At 42.7% G+C, this 22,159-nt stretch overlaps 1 protein-coding gene across 10 annotated transcripts in view; it reads left to right on the top strand.

The window, feature by feature from the left end:
* plcb4b (phospholipase C, beta 4b) overlaps positions 1-22,159 on the top strand; it is a 100,644-nt gene that overhangs the window by 14,190 nt on the left and 64,295 nt on the right. For 4 of the 10 annotated variants that reach the window (XM_073933859.1, XM_073933856.1, XM_073933858.1 and 1 more), the window contains exon 2: positions 10,133-10,181. The exons of 4 other annotated variants lie outside the window; for them this stretch is intronic. The gene's annotated coding sequence lies outside the window, so the exon portion shown is untranslated. Of the gene's footprint in view, positions 1-10,132; positions 10,198-22,159 lie in introns of all 10 variants that reach the window. 2 more of the 10 variants (XM_073933857.1, XM_073933854.1) reach the window with 1 other exon arrangement.

The raw sequence follows: 22,159 nt of genomic DNA, 5'->3' as shown, positions 1-22,159 counted from the left end.
ACATAAGCGTGGCGATGCCGTTCACATTATAATGTCTTTAGGGAAGTGTTCCCGGCTCCGGTTGCCCTGAATCGCTACAGCGAGTTTCACAACAGGAGAATCACTGACAACTTTGTCCAAACTACGTCTCACAACCAAACAAACGCGAGAAGTTAGATGGAAACAACACGAGGTCCTGTAATATATCTTTCATTATTAACTATATCAGAAACAGAAACTTGTGTTGCTCGCCTGGCTTTTGAAGGGAATTAGCAATCTCTCCTCAACTAAAGTTTTTACTTTTGGATCTGGTTGTGATATTGCTCAGATGACTCATCAAACAGACACAGTGCTCCTGAAATTTACACTAGTTTTCCTCCATTTCTTGAGTCCAGATAAACTGAAAATGAGCTCTTTTAGCTTCTCCCCCAGCCTCCGCTGGCCTGCAGGTACACACACTGGTGAATGCTGCTCTCTCATTGGCTGTAGGCGATCGCTGATGTTATCTTCAGTCAGAACTCATTTCACATGGCATGATGTGAGTCGCCGACAGCTCCAGACATTCAGCACGCCAATATCTGACTCATCGGTGATTCTCTCAGGTGGCGTCTTTTATAGTTCTCACTGTGTGATCGTTACTCGCGTGCACGAGCACCCATTTACCTGTGATTTCAGGCATTTGTCTGCGATTTTCTCATAACCTGTTGCTAAGTCAAAATCAGGGTTAAAATCCTGCAGTCTGAACTCGGCATGCGCCGTTCAGGGCTTTGTGGGTAGTCAATAAAGTTTATAAATGTATAGGATATTTATTAGGGAGCCAGTGCACTGATGACAGAGCTGGAGTAATATGAGCAAATCTCTGTTCTAGAAAGCTCTCAGCAGCTGAAGTTTGTTCATTAGGCCATCAGGACAGCCGCCTAGTAACACAGTACAGTAATCTAATGGAGAGGTCATGACAGCATGAATCAGCTTTTCCGCATCAGACACTGACAGCAGATATTAAAGTTTGCCAACATTTTTAAGATGAAGAAAAGCAGTTTAACACGTGCTGAAATCTGGCCTTCAAATGACAGGCTGCTATCAAACATCACCCCCAAACTACTGACTGAAGATGAGGACTGAGTCCATCAAGAGTTAGACAGTGCTCTGGGTTTTTGCATGGGAGGTTTTGGGGTGCAATAAGCAAGACATCAGCATATAGTAATAAGCACAGAGGTGGGACCAAGTCATTGTTTGGCAAGTCACAAGTAAGTCTCAATTCATTGCCCTCAAGTCCCGAGTCAAGTCCCGAGTCAAGACAGGCAAGTCCCGAGTCAAGTCCCAAGTCAAAGGCAACAAGTCTCAAGTCAAGTCCAAAGTCCTATAGTTTGATTTTCGAGTCTTTTCGAGTCTTTTTAACAGAAAAATGAACTCTAAACAGATTATGTATGATTGTAAGATCTGTATTTATTAAACAATCCTTTTTTTATTAAAGAACATTGCTCAGATATATAAAAATACAAATGTGATTTTCTGAAAAAGTGCTGAACAGTGCTGCGTCTCGTCTCCACAGCAAATTGCACAAGAACGAGTTCCACCACAATAGACTCCATTTTGCCTCACATCACACAGAAATTGCAGGTTTACTGCTGTCTAATTCATTAAGTTTAGTTGTGCTATGTTATGTCTTCAGTGATCAACTTGTGATTAACTAAAACTACATAAACGATTTCAATGAGGCAGCAGTAGACCAACAACTCCTGTATGCTGCAAAGTAAAATTGAGTGAACTTGGTATTTTGTCAATTGAATCTCGTGTGTGCTTGAATCCGTCTAGCAGCAATGTAAAATTGTGGCACATATTCTCAATGAAGTAGGCTACTTTATACAAAAATTAACGTTGTTTTCTTCACATAACGCTGAAGAGCTTTGCTCTCTACCTTGTGTGACGCTCGTGCACCGATTTCCTCTGTGGACAAAACTGATTGCGAGTTCTCAAATATACGCTGCTCACGCGCAAATTTTCTCGCTCTCAAATATGCACTGCTCACACACATTTTCCTGCGCGCCCTCAGAGATTATATACAGACTTTGTGTCTTGTGTTTCCTCTTCCTTCCGTGCTTTTTGATATGATTTATATTGAGGCACTATTAACAATAACCAAAATACTAAAATAGACTTACATATTAAATTTTTGATCTAATAAACCATAACATTTTGGCTGTATGTTATATGATGAGATATTTCCAGTTTCAAACACTTAAAGACACAGAGAATAGAGGTTGGATGTAAAGAATGCATTTTGTTTTACAAACATTTATTAATCACCCGAAAGGTTCACCATACTAATCAAATAAAAAACATTTAAACAAAAATATAACTAACGCAAGCAGAAATGTAACTGTGATAAAATAAGGAAACCATTATCAACATTGATAAACCATGTCAACATTCTGGAATAATCAATTTACCAGGAGGATCTCTGGAGAGCAAAAGCAGGAAAGGTTTGAGGCGCCAGTGTGGACAAAAGTCAAGCAAACGCAGTGAGACTGAATACGTGCACGAGAGACCAGCCAATCAGATTGAAGTACCTGCCCACTGGTGAAAGTAATGTCAGAGCCAATCAGATTTTTCTTTCTTTTCATAAAGAACGGGGTTCGAATTCCACTTAGGCACTTGTAAACTATAATTTTAGACCATTTTGTCAAAAATCCCTAGGCTGGTTTTAGCTGGTCGACCAGGCTGGTTTTAGAGGGGTTTTGGCCATTTCCAGGCTGGTTTCCAGCCATTTTTTAGCCTAGTCTTAGCTGGTCAGGCTTGGAGATGACCAGCTAAAACCAGCTTGACCAGCCTAGCCAGGCTGGGAGCCCAGCCAAAACCAGCTATGTCCAGCTTAAACCAGGCTGGTCAAGCTGGTTTTAGCTGGATTTTGCTGGTCAGTTTCCAGCCTGATCAGCTAAGACCAGGCTGGAAATGGCTGGAAACCAGCCTAGAACTGACCAAAACCCCTCTAAAACCAGCCTGGTCGACCAGCTAAAGCCAGCTTACCAGCCTAGGCTGGTTTAAGCTGGATTTTTCTGCAGGGATATTGTAATGTTTAACAATTTATTAGAGCCACAAATTATCTAAAACTTGTTTTCATGTTTGAATAGGCAATAAATGTGCTAAATAAATTAAAATAGAAATACCCACAGTGAAACAGTTATATAAATTTAAATATTAGTTTAAATACATTCATAGTGGTTTTAAATATCTTTTAATATGTAGAGTTCAAATTCAACAAACTGAATAAAACAAGTCTTCATTTTTAGTTTATTTAAAAACAATTACAAATGGAGTAATTCAACTCACAATTAAATGATCTGATTGAGTGATGGAATAATAAAGGTAAAACTTTAATTGAATGATCAGTCAAGTGTTTCCAAATGAAATCTGTTAAAATAAGAGTCCTAAAACAGGAACAAAGACACTCATGAAACAAAATGTGATTGTCAATTGTATTTTTTATTAGATGGTTGGTTTTAAGTACCTTAAAAATAGTAGATAAGCCTTAAATATAGAGGAGGAAATACAGAAAAAAAAAAACAGAAATTCAACAATATAGATGCATTACATTACAATCTCACAATAAAAATGTAATTAAAAACCATGTAGAGGACTAAAATATTGCTAAGAGGCATAACATCAACAATAATACAAATACTTTTAAGGTTTTAAATACTAAATAAAATTAATAGTATCAATCCAAAATATAAAAAAGGTAACACTTTACAATAAGGTTGTATTAATTAATTAAGTTTATCTATGTACTAATGTGAACAAACAATGCAGTGCAATACAGTTACAGTTCATTACAGTATTCATTAATTAATGGAAATAAAATTATTGGTTAACTCTTGTTAAATCACAGTGCATTAACATTAATGTTAACAACCATACCTTTAAATTGTAATAATGCAATAGTAAATGTTAAACTATAATTAATAAAGGTTTAAAAGTATAGTTCATTATTAGTTCATGTTAGTACATAGATTAACTAAAAAAACCTTATTGCAAAATGTCACCAAAAATAACAAAACACTTTTTTCACAGTTTTAAGAGCTTTAAAAATAAATTATATATATATAGTTATTATGGCATGTAATTAATGTTACTACTAATTAAATAGTTAGAAAATACTGTCAGAGGATGGGCAAAACACAAAAATAAAACAAAATATGCGAATTGACACAAACGACCAAGTGCAAAAACATAAATTACAGCCATGTTCATTCATAATTATGTGAAATAAATGACGAGAGGGTAAGTTTGGTTAAAAAATTGAAGTTCATTGACTTATGCACAACAGTAAAACAATGCTTTTGCACAACAGTAACACATTGCGAGTAGTAAAGTCTCTTACCTTTGACAGATGTTGTAAATCCGCTGAATAAAACAAAAGGAGCAGATCTCGGATGTGTTTATTTCACTCTCCGAGTCAGAATGAAAATGGCATCTTCAAATTTCCCGCTGGTGCAAAAACACGGAAGTGCGCCACAAAGCGCTAGTGGTCGAAAGTATGCGTGCATGCTCTCTGTCTCACACACACAGAGATAGAGCCTTCCGTGTCAACATACTTTTTATCTTTGGGCTTTTTATAGAAAGTAGCAAGTCTTTACAAGTCAATAGGCGCAAGTCCAAGTGAAAGTCCGAGTCATTTATGTTCAAGTCCAAGTCGAGTTGCAAGTCTTTTCATATTTTGTCAAGTCGAGTCTGAAGTCATCAAATTCATGACTCGAGTCTGACTCGAGTCCAAGTCACATGACTCGAGTCCACACCTCTGAATAAGCATGTATCAGGCAGTGTTTAATATCAGCTGTACAATCTGTTCTGTTCCTTAATTTATAGGAGTTATCAGGTTGTTATTAAAGTTGTGGATCATCAGCATAACAGGGAATGCTAACTCCATGTTTTAATGAAATCACCTAGCCGGTGGACGTGCAGCAACTTTGATCATGAGGTAAACACAGCAGCAGTCTCCATCTGGAGCTCCTTCACGGGTCTCCACACTTGCTCCAACAGACTTATGCTGCTCTCGGCTCCGCCCACACTCGTCAGCGATACCAAACCAACCAATCACAGAGCTTGCGCTACATGTCGTTGAGACATGTAGTTACATTTTTTGAGAGGTGCGCATCAGCCACAGCGACGGCCACGGCGAGGGCTATGTGTCCACGTGTAGGCTGCGCCATAGCATATGCCTGCGCTTGATGCAGAAGAATCAGCCTTAAGGGACCCAGAACTGAGCCTTGTGGTACCCCACAGTGTACTGTTGATCTGTATGATGCCTCTTCATCTACTCATACACACTGATAACGCTTCCATAGATCAGACCTGTACCAGGCCAATGCACACACACACATGCACACATGCACACACTTATACACATTCCTTTTTTAATATGTGTGGTCGGGAAACCTTGACCTCTGACCTCCAACAGCTCATCTGTGTTCTCTGCTCATATAGTTGTGTGTTTCACCGGTGACTGCTTGCCTCTCTGTATCCCATGATGCCGTGCGTGTGCGCTGATCTCCACCTTTGGTGTGATCACTGAGTGTGTGTGTGTGTGTGTGTGTGTGTGTGTGTGTGTGTGGATGTATATGTGTGTTTGTTTGTGTGTGTGTGTGTGTGCACGTGCATGCTCATCATCTGGTGTGCGGGTGTTAATGTGTGTGTGTGTGTGTGTGTGTACATGCTCCTCATACGGTGCGGGTGTTAATGTGTGTGTGCGTGTGTGTATCCGATGCGGGTGTTAATGTGTGTGTGTGTGTGTGTGTGTATCTGGTGCCGGTGTTAATGTGTGTGTGTGTGTGTGTGTGTGTGTGTGTGTGTGTATCCGGTGCGGGTGTTAGTGGATTGTCGCTCTCCTCCACTCTGGGATTATCGGCTGCTTTAATCAAGAGAATATTTGCCGCCTGGTCTGATGTTACCTGAAATAACGCTGCTTACGTCTAAAAATAACACACACACACACACACACACACACACTCCTGATGTGTTTCCGGCAGACAGAACAGCTTCATCAGGAGCTTTAGCCGGATCATTTGTGTTTTATAATGCTGCTGAGATTAATCCAGCACAGATTGATGATGTGGAGGAGATTAGCTTCTGCTGCAGGACGCTTACTGTAAATCTGCTGCACATTACTGTGTGTGTGTGTGTGTGTGTGTGTGTGTGTGTGTGTGTGTGTGTGTGTGCGTGTGTGTGTGTGTGTGTGTGCGCACTTCAGCACAGCGTTCGCTCATTTCACTGCTTATTCTCAGACAGGTGTATGCTAATGAGCTCTGTTATTAATGATCTGGGCGGGTCATATGATAATGAGCTCTGTTTTTAGTGATCTGGGCGGGTCATATGATAATGAGCTCTGTTATTAGTAATCTGATAAGGTTATATGATAATGAGCTCTGTTTAATGATCTGAGCAGATCATATGCTAATAAACTCTGTTTATTAGTGATCTGGGCGGGTCTCAGTTTTGATTGTTGTTGGTGTTTTATATGCTAATGAGCTCTGTTTTGATTGTTACGGGTGGGTTATATGCTAATGAGCTCTGTTTTGATTGTTACGGATGGGTTATATGCTAATGAGCTCTGTTTTGATTGTTGTGGGTGGGTCATATGCTAATGAGCTCTGTTTTCATTGTTGCGGGTGGGTCATATGATAATGAGCTCTGTTTTCATTGTTGCGGGTGGGTCATATGCTAATGAGCTCTGATTTCATTGTTGTGGGTGGTCATATGCTAATGAGTTCAGTTTTGGTTGCTGTGAGTGGTCATATGCTAATGAGCTCTGTTTTTATTGTTGTGGGTGGGTTATAGGCTAATGTGTTCTATTATGATTGCTGTGAGTGGTCATATGCTAATGAGCTCTGTTTTAATTGTCGTGGGTGGGTTATATGCTAATGAGCTCTGTTTTGATTGTTGTGGGTGGTTTATATGGTAATGAGCTCTATTTTGATTGTTGTGGGTGGGTTTTATGCTAATGAGTTCAGTTTTGATTGTTGTGGGTGTGTAATATGCTAATGAGCCCTGTTTTGATTGTTGTGGGTGGGTTATATGCTAAAGAGCTCTGTTTTGATCGTTGTGGGTGGGTAATATGCTAATGAGTTCAGTTTTGATTGTTATGAGTGGTCATATGCTAATGAGATCAGTTTTGATTGCTGTGAGTGGTCATATGCTAATCAGCTCTGTTTTGATTGTTGTGGGTGGGTTATATGCTAATGAGCTCTGTTTTGATTGTTGTGGGTGGGTTATATGCTAATGAGCTCTTTTTTGATTGTTTTGGGTGGGTTATATGCTATTGAGCTCTGTTTTGATTATTTTGGGGGTTGGTTATATGCTAATGAGCTCTGTTTTGATTTTTGTGGGTGAGTTATATGCTAATGAGCTTTGTTTTGATTGTTGTGGGTGGGTCATATACTAATAACCTCTGTTTTGATTGCTGTGGGTGGGTTATATGCTAATGAGTTCAGTTTTGATTGCTGTAAGTGGTCATATGCTAATGAGTTCAGTTTTGATTGCTGTAAGTGGTCATATGCTAATGAGCTCTGTTTTGATTGCTGTGGGTGGGTCATATGCTAATGAGTTCAGTTTTGATTGCTGTAAGTGGTCATATGCTAATGAGCTCTGTTTTGATTGCTGTGGGTGGGTCATATTCTAATGAACTCTGTTTTGATTGCTGTGGGTGGGTTATATGCTAATGAGTTCAGTTTTGATTGCTGTAAGTGGTCATATGCTAATGAGCTCTCTTTTGATTGTTGTGGGTGGGTTATATGCTAATGAACTTGTTTTGATGGTTGTGGGTGGGTAAAATTCTAATGAGCTCTGTTTTGATTGTTGTGGGTGGGTCATATGCTAATAACCTCTGTTTTGATTGCTGTGGGTGGGTTATATGCTAATGAGTTCAGTTTTGATTGCTGTAAGTGGTCATATGCTAATGAGTTAAGTTTTAATTGCTGTGGGTGGGTTATATGCCAATGAGTTCATTTATATGTTCATTTAGTTATATGCTAATGAGTTCAGTTTTGATTGCTGTAAGTGGTCATATGCTGAGTTCAGTTTTGATTGCTGTAAGTGGTCATATGCTAATGAGCTCTCTTTTGATTGTTGTGGGTGGGTTATATGCTAATGAACTTGTTTTGATGGTTGTGGGTGGGTAAAATTCTAATGAGCTCTGTTTTGATTGTTGTGGGTGGGTCATATGCTAATAACCTCTGTTTTGATTGCTGTGGGTGGGTTATATTCTAATGAGCTCTGTTTTGATTGCTGTGAGTGGTCATATGCTAATGAGCTCTGTTTTGATTGTTGTGGGTGGGTTATATGCCAATGAGTTCATTTTTGATTGCTGTGAGTGGTCATATGCTAATGAGCTCTGTTTTGATTGTTGTGGGTGGGTCATATGCTAATGAGTTCAGTTTTGATTGCTGTAAGTGGTCATATGCTAATGAGCTCTGTTTTGATTGCTGTGGGTGGGTCATATTCTAATGAACTCTGTTTTGATTGCTGTGGGTGGGTTATATGCTAATGAGTTCAGTTTTGATTGCTGTAAGTGGTCATATGCTAATGAGTTCAGTTTTGATTGCTGTAAGTGGTCATATGCTAATGAGCTCTCTTTTGATTGTTGTGGGTGGGTTATATGCTAATGAACTTGTTTTGGTGGTTGTGGGTGGGTAAAATTCTAATGAGCTCTGTTTTGATTGTTGTGGGTGGGTCATATGCTAATAACCTCTGTTTTGATTGCTGTGGGTGGGTTATATGCTAATGAGTTCAGTTTTGATTGCTGTAAGTGGTCATATGCTAATGAGTTAAGTTTTGATTGCTGTGAGTGGTCATATTCTAATGAGCTCTGTTTTGATTGCTGTGAGTGGTCATATGCTAATGAACTCTGTTTTGATTGTTGTGGGTGGGTTATATGCCAATGAGTTCATTTTTGATTGCTGTGAGTGGTTATATGCTAATGAGCTCTGTTTTGATTGTTGTGGGTGAGTTATATGCTAATGAGTTCATTTTTGATTGCTGTGAGTGGTCATATGCTAATGAGCTCTGTTTTGATTGTTGTGGGTGGGTTATATTCTAATGAGTTCAGTTTTGATTGCTGTAAGTGGTCATATGCTAATGAGCTCTGTTTTGATTGTTGTGGGTGGGTCATATGCTAATGAACTCTGTTTTGATCGTTGTGGGTGGGTTATATGCTAATGAGTTCAGTTTTGATTGTTGTGGGTGGGTTATATGCTAATGAGCTCTGTTTTGATCGTTGTGGGTGGGTCATATGCTAATGAACTCTGTTTTGATCGTTGTGGGTGGGTTATATGCTAATGAGTTCAGTTTTGATTGTTGTGGGTGGGTTATATGTTAATGAGTTCAGTTTTGATTGTTGTGGGTGGGTTATATCCTAATGAGCTCTGTTTTGATCGTTGTGGGTGGGTTATATGCTAATGAGTTCAGTTTTGATTGTTGTGGGTGGGTTATATGCTAATGAGTTCAGTTTTGATTGTTGAAAGTGGGTTATATGCTAATGAGCTCTGTTTTGATCGTTGTGGGTGGGTTATATGTTAATGAGTTCAGTTTTGATTGTTGTGGGTGGGTTATATGTTAATGAGTTCAGTTTTGATTGTTGTGGGCGGGTTATATTCTAATGAGCTCTGTTTTGATCGTTGTGGGTGGGTTATATGCTAATGAGTTCAGTTTTGATTGTTGTGGGTGGGTTATATGCTAATGAACTCTGTTTTGATGGTTGTGGGTGGGTTATATGCTAATGAGTTCAGTTTTGATTGTTGTGGGTGGGTTATATGCTAATGAGCTCTGTTTTGATCGTTGTGGGTGGGTTATATGTTAATGAGTTCAGTTTTGATTGCTGTGGGTGGGTCATATTCTAATGAGCTCTGTTTTGATCGTTGTGGGTGGGTTATATGCTAATGAGTTCAGTTTAGATTGTTGTGGGTGGGTTATATTCTAATGAACCTTGTTTTGATCGTTGTGGGTGGGTTATATTCTAATGAGTTCAGTTTTGATTGTTGTGGGTGGGTTATATTCTAATGAGCCTTGTTTTGATTGTTGTGGGTGGGTTATATGCTAATGAGTTCTGCTTTGATTGCTGTGAGTGGTCATATGCTCATGTGTTTGTCTTCCTGTTTTTCAGAAAGTGTTGAGCGCTGTCTGATCAGATCTTCAGCTTCAGCTTTGGCCTGGTAAGACTGACCTCAGGTAATCTCCATGTAATGTGCTTGATTATCACACGGCTGTCTGTTATTCGTCTGTCTGTATATGTAGTTATCTGTGTATATGGCAGCACCACATCATCACTCTCAGCATGAGCTCTTCTGTTTATTACAGGACAGGCTCACCTGAAGTCTTTGGCATTCTTTATTTGCACATCAAATAGACACCATTTTCCGTGTATGCTAATGCAGAGAGGTGTGTGTTAGTCCAGTTTTAGTGTGGCAGGAAGGCTGATCCAGAGTTTATCAGCAGACATGAGCAGATTAACTGCCCACTGCTGATTCTGATATTCCAGCAATAATCAATAATCCAGCATTAACTTGAGTGTAGTGGACATGAGGGCTAATACTGGAGCCGCTGCAGTGAGATCTGGGATCCTGACCTGGTGTTTATACCGCAGTACTGTGGGTCTCTGCAGACGGCTGTGTTTATACCGAGGTGGTCCTGATGGGGGTCTGCAGGATGAACTGTTCACCTGTTCACCACGGTTAACTCTCCCTCAGATCCGCTGCCATATAAGCTCCGCTCCGCTAAGTTATTTACCCATAATCCTCAGCTCTGTAAAAGGCAGTGTTCTATTTCTGTGGCTGGAAAATATTCACTCTTTCTCCTCTCTGGCCTTATCTGCTGGGTTTGCAGGACAGAAACTCTAATTCTGCGTTCCTGTTAGGTACATATTTGGTCAGAGATAATAGCAGGGAATTATGGGGTCGTTCCCAGGCTGGAGACGCAGCGGGACGAACCTGCAGTGCCACACACACACACACACACACACACTCACACTCACTCACACGCTGCTATTATTAGTGGAGCGGCCTGATGCGCATCTTGCTATTCTGCTCACACACATGCACACACATACACACACACACAGACACACACACACACACACACATGCATCTGTGTGCTTCTGAGAGTTTCTCAAGCCAAGGAGCCTCTCTCTCTCTCTCTCTCTCTCTCTCTCGATATATAAATAAGTGATGTATATATTCAGGCCTGAAAGTGTTCATACCCCTGGTCAAATTCTGACTTAAAGTTACTTTGATTCAGCAGACAGTGTTTTGAGTGGAAATGTCACAGGCTTCTCCCAAACATGACAATCTTCTTACCTTTGAGCAGAAAGTGTCATGTTCAGAACTCTTCATCCTCTTCTCAATAATCAGCAGAAAGCCTTTATTGGCTGCTGGAGCAGTCAGACTCCTGCTGTAATGGCTGATCCGTGTTTTGCGTGTCTCGCTGGTGTTTTTGTCCACTCATCTCCATTGATGAGCAGCTCTTTCTCCTTCATCACCCTGATCTTCAGCTCCTCCACATATTCTCAGTTGGGAAAACTGGACTGACGCATCAATTTACAAGAACTTCTTCTGTGTTCAGCGGTCTTTGACGCAGTCGACGTTGTAAAAGCACTAGAGAAATAAAGATGAAGTTTAGGTCAGGACTCTGGCTGGGCCACTGCATACCGTTAATGCTTGTGTCTGCAAACCATTTCTTCACCTCTTCTGCTGGGATTTGGCTGGTGGTCCTGCTGAAATGTTCACTGGTGGAGGCCAAGCCCAAGTTTCTCCTGCCTGATGCAGTTGTGGAGGACTTTGTTCTGTTTCTCCCTCTTCACGGTGCTGTTTACTATGATTAGACTGCGTGAAATCAACCCAAAGCATTAGGTTCCTGACACCGCATCTGACAGTGGGGATGGTGTTCTTAGGGTTTCTCCTTTTTGACACCAAATGAATGCTACAGCATTATGAACAACAATGACATTCAGGCCCGTTTACACTGATGCGTTTTCGATTTAAAACGCGTAAGTTCTGCTACGGTTACGCCATCCGTCCACACTATGCCGGAGTTCTCGAGCGCCGAAAACGGAGCGTTTTGGAAACGCTGGAGTGGCCGTTTTCATTCTGAAACGCTGCTGCTCCATCTCAGTGTGGATGGGGAAAGACGGAAACATCTGAAAACGGAGGATTGGGGCTTTTCCTCAATATTAAGCAGCCTACACACACAGTTCAGTCCTGCATTCTCTCCTTGTAAGTTCAGACTTCGCAAGTTTGATCAAGGCTGCAGTCTCCCCCTTCTCAGTTTGATATGGAATACATACCGAGGACACGCGTAAATCTTCAAAGGGAACAGTGTACTTTATAACTTCATTCACATCACCTTGGCTACGTTGTTTCACTTTCTCAACAATAAAATGTAAACATGATTTAAGGAACTGCCTATTTTCATTTTAATATTAGCAACTTAACAGACAGCAGAAATGTTGAGGCGTCGTACTGCATGAGCGTCATCTTCACTGTGTGGATATTTATAACAAAACGGAGCCGATAACAACTGCCTCCTTTCAGTTTCAGTGAAAATACGAAACATACCCTCTCTTTTGCTGAATATCAGTTTTAATAATCGATAATGGCCATTATAAAAGTATAACACAATAAGTTTTTACATTGTAGGAAATAAAGGCGATCAGTCAATGTACATGATTAATCATTAACTTATCTTTGCGCATAACCAAAAACTTTACCTGTGAACAAGTAATAGATTCCAATGACCAAAGTCAGGGAATTGGCCTATGTCGTTAGATAAAGACAACAACATGAATGAAATATTCCGTTTAGCAAACATAGTGAGATTAGATCCAGCGGGAGATGCTTGATGAGCAGTCCGACTAGCAGAGCTCTCATCTGGGTAGAAATGCTGCAGCACTTGCCCGAGAGTGTGTGTGTGGTCACGTGATGTGCGTTTTCAGCATTTTGGTGTGGACGGAGAGCAGTTCAGAAACGCTGGGTAAAACGCGAGTGTGGACGCGGATCATTTTCATTCTAAAATGCTGTTTTAAAACTAAAACGCACTATTGTAAACGGGGCCTCAGATTCATCAGGATAGCCTTAGTGCTAATCTGGCATTCTTCTTTACCATGTTTGGCTTCCAAACACATCCGCTGAGATGTCTCTCAGCGCGGAGCATCTTGTATTGTTTAGTAAAACTGTGCACTGGAGCCGCTGGATCTAGAGTTGGTCTTACAGCCCTGTCCTGACTGTGAGCAGGTCCACACCGAGCTCCTGTCTGAACCATGACTGTCCACAAACCAACCGCCAAGCTCATGCTTCACTGTTGAGTTGATAACAACTAAAAAAAACTATTCCCAATGAATCTGGGTCATCTGGATGCTTTTCACAAGTGTGGGCTGCTGGGAATGGTGTAGACCAGGGCTATTCAATTAGCTTGTCATGGGGGGCAGTTCATGAAGAGCATCCCGAATGAGGCGCCGGAGAGATATGACATGCTGTATGAGTGATGCCACAACAGCAGTATAAGAGCCCATATGCTGTATTTGTGCTCATAAACACACACACATTGGCTTTTTCTACATTAAAATGTTAAAGAGCCCATATTATACATGAAATAGGGTCATATCTTGGTTGTAAGGGTCTCCAACAACAGTTTAATATGCATGCAAGGTCAAAAAACACTGTCATGGTCTTATAATCTGCATTTATTTTTACCTAATTATCCCAGCGACTCCTGTATGAATTGTCCAGTGATTCATTTGTTCCCAAACCCCTCCTTAGTGCCAAGCTAATCTGCGCTGATTGGACCGATGACAGTCTGTTGCGATTGGTCGACTGCCTTCAGTCAGAGAATGAAATGCCCAACAGCTAATCAGCAATATAGAAAGTAATCACAGTTCATACACGCTCGATAGTGTAGGCATGGATTTTAGCTGCCAGTGGGTCAATGTAAATACAGACTGTGGACTTGAAAATACAGACGATTAACTATTTTATTGAGCAAAAACTCAAAAACAGTCGAGGAGATCTCCTAGCTTGTCTCACTCTGCTCTTTTCACAGACCCACAGACATATTGCCCTCGTCCTTGCACGCGCACACACACACACAAACACACATACCTCCGGACGACAGCGCACGCACACACTACCCTCGTCCACAGAGCTCCGTAAACAAAGCAGCACGCGTCACCTTTTTAACGTGACTTTACACGCGATAAGAGAATATAGCCAGTTAACCTGATACAGTACACGCGGTTACAAGTAACAAATCACAACTAAATACATTTGCAAGCTCGAGTCAACGAGGCAACAACTTTAATCGCGTACTTACACTTGAGAAATGGAGGAAGAAACTCATCCTGACGTCCATCAGTAAGTTACTCTTTACTGATCCTTCCTTTAACAAACGCTGATGAAGTATTCTTTGTAGCATGTAGTATTCAGAAGTTTCCAGAGGTTTCCAACTGCTTGGTTATAATGCTGAGGTTTCATCTTTGGGTAGAGACTCGATAATATCCATCTGCAGTGTGACTTCAATCGACCGGCATGTTTGTGTGTGTGTGTGTGTGTGTGTGTGTGTGTGTGTGTCTGGGTTTCTGCGTCAGAGGGCGGGGCCTCAGGTTTGAAGTCTCCCGGGTTTGCGCGTGCACGTGAATAACTTGGTTTCGTTCGTACGTCATGTCGAAACACCTAATGACTCGGTATCAAGGCGACTCGTTTGAAGCACTATGAGTCGACTCTTTTATAGATGAATCAACCGTTTTAAACACTGAACTCTTACAGATTTAAGCCTTAGCTGGATACTTCACTTCACTTAGAGCTGTGTTACACACTACATGGAGGGGAATTTTCAAAAACCCATAATATGGGCTCTTTAACATGTTGTATTTTGAAACTACATGACATCAGCGCAGTGTACAATGTGGCTTTACTACACATATTCAGATGTTGTGTTTCAGAGCTTAGCAGAAGCAGTGCAGTGCTGAAGCAGGCCTCTTCTACACTCACACTCACTCAGATGTTGTGTTTAAACTGCGCAACAATTACAGATGCAGAGATTATAGATATAGGTTGGTGGATTCTGAAGAGTAATCATGGTTTCACAGTAATCACGTCTAATGTAAATTTAAGCGTTATATTAGTGAAGTAGTTCGGCGCAGTGGGTAGCACGTTCACCTCACAGCAAGAAGGTCGCTGGTTCGAGCCTCGGCTCAGTTGGCGTTTCTGTGAGGAGTTTGCATGTTCTCCCTGTGTTGGGGTGGGTTTCTCCGGTTTCCCCCACAGTCCGAACACATGCGGTACAGGTGAATTGGGTAGGCTAAATTGTCCGTAGTGTATGAGTGTGTGTGTGGATGTTTCTCAGAGATGGGATGCATCTGGAAGGGCATCTGCTGCGTAAAAAACTTGCTGGATAAGTTGAGAACATGCAAACTCCACACAGAAACGGCAACTGAGCCGAGGCTCAACCCAGCGACCTTCTTGCTGTGAGGTGACAGCACTACCTACTGCTCCACTGCTTCGCCTGTGCTCATTTATACATCATCATTTTAATAATAACTCGTCTAACGTATTTTTTGTTCACATCGCACTGAAACCCACGCACAACTCTCGCTGCTACAGTGTGATGTTTTCTACTGCCTGAAAAGCCGCGAGCACGTTGCTCCAGTTGCGCATGCATATCGTCATATATTCTTAATTGGAAATAATGAACTTGTGTGCAGAAAAGATGCGATGTGTGAACGGCCTGCTGCTGTAGTTAATCCAGTGTGTGTGTATTAGCCTCGGTATAAGCTCAGAGCTTTAAACTAGCGCACAGTTAGCATAACTCTGTTTAGTTGCAGCAGTTTTGTTTTGTGCAACAGAAACGCGGCGTTGAGAAGCCTTTACCATTAATTAACTGTGACGTATTAACGCGCGGTTAATAGTGAAATCGGTTAATCATTGCATCCCTATTAACGATATCAGTGCACTGTGCAAAAGGTAGGGGTGTCAAAATTAATTGTTTCGTCGGTGCACCGCGATGCAGACGCGGACAATTCGGTATGGGTTCAGTAATAATCATAACCGGTTATTATGTACTGACGTCATTTATCTCCTATGCGCTCTGTCGCGAGGGAGCTGAGTGCGAGTATTTACAACACTCAGCCAACTCAGGGCCGGCCCGTGGCATAGGCACCATAGGCAAATGCTAAGGGCGCTGTATATTAAGTGGGGCGCCAGAAATGAGGAGATGAGCGCGCTTCAGTTGGTTTTGTTTTCGATTTTTCTGACACACATTCAGTTATAGACGGCAATAACTCGAAAAACTCTCACCCTAAAAAGATCTAAAGTGTGTTTCCTACAGAAAGACAAAGCTGGTTATGTTTCACAGCTGTCTTTCTTTTTTTTCGCTCAACATTACGAGCACTGCTCTGTTTAATCCCTCGCAGTCTGCGTTTACTTTAGCCGGCAGAGCTCGCGCTGAGAGGAGCTCTCTGTAAGGGATCGTCGGAAAAGTGCTTATTTTTTCAGTTTTTTCGTTTTTCTGCTCCGCTCAGCGCGAGCTATCCCTGTTGCAAGGGCTTAAGTGTGTGTGTTTGTGTGTGTGTGCGTGTGTGTGTTTGTTTGTTTGATGCTGTCTATGTTTGTGTATGTGTGTGAATGAGAGACAGTGTGTTGCTGTGTGTCTGTGTGTTTATACACACAGCATGTTATAGCCTCCCCCCTAAAATATAACACTGTATATAGAAAGCATCGTCAATGCACCATGATGCACCGAGATATCAAATTGAACCGAATTGATGGCATGATAATCCGAACCGACCGTGAGACAAGTATAGGTTCACACCTCTATCAAAAGACCTTTTCTACAATCACATCTAAATGTTTTCGGCTGCTCGCGCATCTCGCTTAATGTCAGGTGACTCACGCTCTGCGCAGCCTTCAGCTGCAGCTAGTGCTGTATTGAACAGATGCACATCACTTCAGAACTGTAGCGGCCGTTTATCCACTGAACTAAATTGATCTCTGATGTCTCGCTCACACTATTTAAAGGGCCGGAACAAAGTGCCTCGAGGGCTGGGTTCAGCCTGCGGGCCGTCAATTGAATAGCCCTGATGTAGAACTTTGGATTTCCCCATAGACGGTGCCCATGGGCCAGTTTTGGAGATGCCATGTTGTGTTCAAACGTAAATAAAAGCAGAGAAATATTTTCCCTCAATGATTCCTCTTGTACAAGGTCTTGTTATCTTTTGGGGGAAGTTTGGGTCATTTTGGTTGATTAACAGTACCCAAGTCAGTATTTGCCAGGGTGTGAATAATTTCTGGCTTGACTGTATATGTACGTCTTAGTGTCTCTCTCCATCTCCATGTTTGGTCCTGAACCCAAGGCCGTGAGCGTCTCCATCTCCCTAACCCACTGATGCGCATGAGCTCCTCTCTCTCTCTCTCTCTCTCTCACACACACACACACACACACACACACACACACACACACACACACACACACACACACACACACATTCTCCTCTCTCGGGTTCATCATGATGAAATGACCTGCTCGTTCCCTCAGTAATCTGCTTCTGATGTCCACTTTATTCCTCCGCTCTGATTTAGTCCAGTCAACAGGGAACCTCCAGACTCATTACTGATGGAGTGTGAGCAGCTCTGAGCGTGCGGTAGAGAAGAGTGTCCTCTGCTCTTAGAGATACCACAGACTGGTGATAGAGCAAAGACTGCTGGGACACGTGAATGCTGGCTTGGTTTAGCGTTCAAGATCATTGGTTTTAATCAGACTGGTTTAATGGTGATCTACCAAAACTATGTTCTAAGGAGAGCTCATGGTATCCTATGCACCCCGGATCACCCACTGTACTCTGTAGTTCAGCTGTTGCCATCAGGACGTTGTTTTAGGGTTCCTATTTGCAGCACAAATAGAACCAGAAATTCTTTTCTAATGGTGGCCATTAGGTCATTAAATGAGTCCAGGGGGGAGGGGGATGTTTCTACATTATGACGTATGGATGTTGTGTAGTAGTATTTTTTAATGTGTACATGGAACTTCGCCTGTGTTATGGTACCTTGTTGCAATTTTAGTTTCCTTAACGGGATAATAAAGCTGAGTCTGAGTATGTCAGATATGATGGATTGAGTAATAACAGTGTGGGTTCAGTCTACAGCAGCAGAGGGGTGAGCTGTGCAGGACCACCAACACAACAACAGCAATAAACACAGCAGAGATCAGACGGTGGACAGCAGAGATCAGACAGTGGTCAGGTGAGATCAGACGGTGGACAGCAGAGATCAGACAGTGGTCAGGTTAGATCAGACAGTGGTCAGGTGAGATCAGACGGTGGTCAGCAGAGATCAGACAGTGGTCAGGTGAGATCAGACGGTGGTCAGGTGAGATCAGACAGTGGTCAGGTGAGCTCAGACGGTGGACAGCAGAGATCAGACAGTGGTCAGGTGAGATCAGACGGTGGTCAGGTGAGATCAGACAGTGGTCAGGTGAGATCAGACAGTGGTCAGGTGAGCTCAGACGGTGGACAGCAGAGATCAGACAGTGGTCAGGTGAGATCAGACGGTGGTCAGGTGAGATCAGACAGTGGGCAGGTGAGATCAGACAGTGGTCAGGTGAGATCAGACAGTGGGCAGGTGAGATCAGACAGTGGTCAGGTGAGATCAGACTGTGGTCAGGTGAGATCAGACAGTGGTCAGGTGAGATCAGACAGTGGTCAGGTGAGATCAGACAGTGGTCAGGTGAGATCAGACGGTGGACAGCAGAGATCAGACAGTGGTCAGGTGAGATCAGACGGTGGTCAGGTGAGATCAGACAGTGGGCAGGTGAGATCAGACAGTGGTCAGGTGAGATCAGACAGTGGGCAGGTGAGATCAGACAGTGGTCAGGTGAGATCAGACAGTGGTCAGGTGAGATCAGACAGTGGTCAGGTGAGATCAGACAGTGGTCAGGTGAGATCAGACAGTGGTCAGGTGAGATCAGACGGTGGACAGCAGAGATCAGACAGTGGTCAGGTGAGATCAGACTGTGGTCAGGTGAGATCAGACAGTGGTCAGGTGAGATCAGACAGTGGTCAGGTGAGATCAGACGGTGGACAGCAGAGATCAGACGGTGGGCAGCAGAGATCAGAGTCGTCTCAGCGCTAAACTAGGGAAACAACCAGCAGCTCGTGTTCAGCTCAGTCAGGTTTATTATTCTGGCTGAATTCATCATCTGCCATTAAAGCTCAATGAAACTGAACACTTCCTCATTATTTACACACACTCATGTCACTCACAGCCTTTCGTCCTTCAGCTGAAGACACTGTGTTTAGGAACTCCTCTCTGTGTGTGTGTGTGTGTGTGTGTGTGTGTGTGTGTGTGTGTGTGTGTGTGTGTGTGTGTGTGTGTGTGTGTGTGTGTGTGTGTGTTTTGTGTGTGTGAGTGTGTGTCTATGTGTGTGTGTGTGTGTGTGTGTGTGTGTGTGTGTGTGTTGAATGACTTATTTTTGCATTAGTTTGACAAACATTGCCAGGGTGGGTTTGTTTGCAGAAGTCATGTGCAGACACATACATGTACACACACACACACACACGCGCACACACACACACACACACACACACACACACACACACACACACACTCTGATGCGATGAGTCTGTCCTGTTGATCTCTCTGCAGCTAATTGTTCCTCACTGCATGGTTACTGAGGAACTGCACCAGCGGTGGTCTGTAAATGTTGGTTAAGCGTGGTGTGATCAGCAGGTGATCAAGGGCTCACACTGCTCATTGTGTTTGTTGACGTTGGTTATTAACACACACACACACACACACACACACACATGTTCAGATCAGCTGAATTAAACTGATGCAGTAGATTAGAGTTGGACTGATGGTTGAGGTGTTTTGTGTTTATGGGTTTTGGGTTCTGCTAATTCATAAAGATGACGGCTGAAAGTTAGGACGACTCTAAGGGCGTTGACATTGACAGCTTTTGTTTGATTGACAGCTGTGATGTGTTTGATTGACAGCTGTGATGTGTGCACGGTAACAAGTTTGATTGACAGCTGTTGTGTGCGCAGTGATGTGTTTGATTGACTGCTGTCATGTGCGCAGTGACGTGTTTGACTGACACCTGTCATGTGTGCAGTGGGGACGTGTTTGATTGACAGCTATCGTGTGTGCAGTGACATGTTTGATTGACAGCTGTCATGTGTGCGGTGACGTGTTTAATTGACAGCTGTCGTGTGTATGATTGACAGCTGAGGTGGATTTGATTGACAGCTGTGGTGGATTTGATTGACAGCTGTGATGGATTTGATTGACAGCTGTGATGGATTAGATTGAAAGCTGTGGTGGATTTGATTGACAGCTGTGGTGGATTTGATTGACAGCTGTGGTGGATTTGATTGACAGCTGTGGTGGATTTGATTGACAGCTGAGGTGAATTTGATTGACAGCTGTGGTGGATTTGATTGACAGCTGTGGTGGATTTGATTGACAGCTGTGGTGGATTTGATTGACAGCTGAGGTGGATTTGATTGACAGCTGTGGTGGATTTGATTGACAGCTGAGGTGGATTTGATTGACAGCTGATGTGGATTTGATTGACAGCTGATGTGGATTTGATTGACAGCTGTGGTGGATTTGATTGACAGCTGATGTGGATTTGATTGACAGCTGTGGTGGATTTGATTGACAGCTGTGGTGGATTTGATTGACAGCTGTGGTGGATTTGATTGACAGCTGATGTGGATTTGATTGACAGCTGTGGTGGATTTGATTGACAGCTGAGGTGGATTTGATTGACAGCTGATGTGGATTTGATTGACAGCTGATGTGGATTTGATTGACAGCTGTGGTGGATTTGATTGACAGCTGTTGTGTGGATCCTCTAGGTGTGTGTGTGCACTCACGTGTGTCCCCGTGTGTCCTCTGCTGCGTCATTGGTTAATTTGCGTGCTGATGAAGCAGGGGCCTCTGGGTAATCACTGCTGCTGTTTTAAACCGCCGGTGGCAGGGGATTCGCTGCCTTACAGGACCGTAATTATCTGCTCCGCTTGCGCACGTGTGCAGACGCGTGTTCAGTGCGAACAGTCACTCCATCAGCTGACCAACGCTAATGCTAACGCTAACGAGGAAGCAGAGGCTTCTCCACTTCTGGATCAGATGTGGACGGATTTTTGTGGAAACTGATTGGATGCTGATGGCAGATTTCATGTGAGTGACAGCTTGATCCCGCCTACACTCCAGCAAACACCAATCAGAGAAGAGGAAAGGTATCACTGAACTGATTCTGATTGAAGATGGCGAGACGCATGAGCATAACAGTAGACCATTTACACATGCAGGAGTTCCTCAAACACTTCATCAGAACATACACAGTCTGAGACTGCCATCGTCTCCACACACTCCTCATGTCCGCTTTCTCCACTCCAGTTAAAGTTTGGTGTGTAATATGCATGAATATCCAGCGTGTCTCATGAATATTCATGTGCTCTGGCCGAATATTCATCAGCTCAGGGTTTATTTATAGTGCTGGGTGAGAGTGTGTGTTTAGCGTCTGTCCCTGGTCTGTGTGTGTGTGTGTGTGTGTGTGTGTGTGTGTGTGTGTGTGTGTGTGCGTTTCCGTATTCCTCTAGTCCTTGAGGAGCTGAATGTCCACAGACTTGTGAAGTGTGTTCCTGATGAATAAACAAAGATGCTTCTCTGACTGTAAAACTTGAGTCACTTCTTCACAGTGTTGACTCAGTGTTGATTCAGTTCTGACTCAGTGTTGATTCAGTTCTGACTCAGTGTTGATTCAGTTCTGACTCAGTGTTGATTCAGTTCTGACTCAGTGTTGACTCAGTGTTGATTCAGTTCTGACTCAGTGTACAGTGTTGACTCAGTGTTGATTCAGTTCTGACTCAGTGTTGACTCAGTGTTGATTCAGTTCTGACTCAGTGTTGATTCAGTTCTGACTCAGTGTTGACTCAGTGTTGATTCAGTTCTGACTCAGTGTTGATTCAGTTCTGACTCAGTGTTGATTCAGTTCTGACTCAGTGTTGATTCAGTTCTGACTCAGTGTTGACTCAGTGTTGATTCAGTTCTGACTCAGTGTACAGTGTTGACTCAGTGTTGATTCAGTTCTGACTCAGTGTTGACTCAGTGTTGATTCAGTTCTGACTCAGTGTTGATTCAGTTCT

The sequence above is a fragment of the Danio rerio genome, chromosome 20, assembly GCF_049306965.1.
Source record: "Danio rerio strain Tuebingen ecotype United States chromosome 20, GRCz12tu, whole genome shotgun sequence".
NCBI classification, from domain to species: Eukaryota; Metazoa; Chordata; class Actinopteri; order Cypriniformes; family Danionidae; genus Danio; species Danio rerio.
The sequence above is the reverse complement of the archived record's forward strand: the minus strand, read 5'-3'. Positions and strand labels throughout refer to the sequence as shown.